Source organism: Mustela nigripes, unplaced genomic scaffold (genome assembly GCF_022355385.1).
Source record: "Mustela nigripes isolate SB6536 unplaced genomic scaffold, MUSNIG.SB6536 HiC_scaffold_2658, whole genome shotgun sequence".
Taxonomy (NCBI): domain Eukaryota; kingdom Metazoa; phylum Chordata; class Mammalia; order Carnivora; family Mustelidae; genus Mustela; species Mustela nigripes.
The window spans coordinates 2,577-4,431 of record NW_026742064.1 but is presented as its reverse complement, the minus strand read 5'-3'; the positions used below and the strand labels follow the sequence as shown (position 1 = coordinate 4,431).

At 43.3% G+C, this 1,855-nt stretch overlaps 1 pseudogene; it reads right to left on the bottom strand.

Annotated features, from left to right (window-relative positions):
* Positions 1–582: 582 nt before the first annotated feature.
* Positions 583–1,447, bottom strand: LOC132008978 (small ribosomal subunit protein uS5-like; annotated as a pseudogene).
* Between the last annotated feature and the right edge of the window lie 408 nt (positions 1,448–1,855).

Below are 1,855 nucleotides of genomic sequence, written 5' to 3'. Positions count from 1 at the left end.
AAAGTATAGATTGCTCCAGGCAGTATAGACATTTTAACAATGTTTATGTGTTTGGTTATTGCATTATTATTATCAACTTTTGGTGATGTTATATTTTCTTGATTCTTCATGTTTTTGTAGTGTTTCTTTTCCCTTAAAATACATATATATATATATTTTATTTTTATTTATTTATTTCTTAAAATTATTATGTTAGTCAGCATACAGTAGGCCATTAGATTTTTAAATTTTTTATTTTTAAAATTTCTTTTCAATGTACCAGAATTCATTGTTTATGCATCACACCCAGTGCTCCTTGCAATACATGCCTTCCATAATACCCACCACCACCCTCACTCAACTTCCCACCCCCCGCCCCTTCAAAACTCTCAGATCGTTTTTGAGAGTCTATAGTCTCTAATCGCTCTTCTCCCCCTCCAATTTCCCTCATCTCCCTTTCCCTCTCCATCTCTCCATGTCCTCCAGGTTATTTCTTATGCTCCAATAATAAGTGAAACCACAGGTCATTAGTTTTTGATGTAGTATTCCAAGATTCATTGTTGGCTTTTGTTTTATTTTGTTTTGTTTTTAACAAGCTTTAGGTCACTTTATTTTTCTTGTGTAAAACGACGTGGTGGCCATGGCTGAGGCTTAGGTCCTCTGCAGGGAGATTCTGCTGTAGGTCTTCAGAAGATGGTCAATGATATCCTGATAGAGGGAATTGGTGAACACTATCCTTGCAGAAGGCAAGGGTGGGATAACTGCAGGTCTTGAAGATCATATCTAAAGTAGACTTGGCAAAGTTGCCCAGAGTGCCAGTTCAGCCTCTGGCCAGGTATAGCAGTCATCAATTTCAGCCATCATCATAAGCTTCTTGGGCATAGGGGCTGAGACAATGCCAGTGCCTCTGGGAGCAGGGATGAGATACAGTAACACAGACCCACAACAGCCTTGTTCACAACACTGCAGGGCTTGCAGATCTTGTTCCCCCAGTAGCTCAGCCACACAGGACAATGGAAACCTTCACCAGGAGATGGCCCCACGGATGGCAGTGGCTAACTCCTTGGAGCACTTGACATCCAGACTGACGTGTCCATTGTCATCTCTGATGGCAACAAATGCCTTGAACCTTGTCTGCTGGCCAGCCTGGGTCTGCTTTTGCACCAGCAGAATCTTCAAAACCTCATCCTTGAGGGATGCTCCCAGAGAGAGAAGTCAATGACCTCAGATTCCTTGATGGGCAGGGAGATAAAATAAATCTCCTCCAGGACTTGCTCTTCATGTCCTTGCCAGGTGACCTTGGTGAGGGGGATCCACTCCTCATTCTTGGCCTTGCTTCCACAAGCTTTGCTGTCTTGGCCCCAGACCCTGGATGCCACTGCCAAAGCCTTCTTGAAAGCCTCCATAGCCTCACATTCCAGGGCCCTCTGATTCTGGGCAGTCTGGCAACACCAGCGTCATCTGCCATTTGGTATTTTCTCAGAGAAGTTCTTTGGAGATTTGTATTGTTCCTTGTACACTTGACTTAGCAGTCATCTCCTCTAATTTTTACTAGCTGCCTTCATGTGAGAAATATTTTGTTGGTCCTACAGATATTTGGGATTTTCTGTAACTTTGTGCAGAGACACCTGCTCCACACTTCCTATTTCCTTTTGTGGCATGATTCTTAAGCTTTTATGTCTTCTCTCAATCTTCCATCTCAGCAGGATGGCTGCTGGAATGTTCTTTGTGGTTTTCCCAAAGGTGGTGCTATAGGTCAATATTGTGGTTTGTCCCTTGCTCACAACCCTGGCTTGTTTCCTTCGTGGACTTCTGTCTAGCCAAATTTTCTCTTACTGCTATTCTCAGAAGCTGGTTGCAGAGTAGGCAGAGGTGT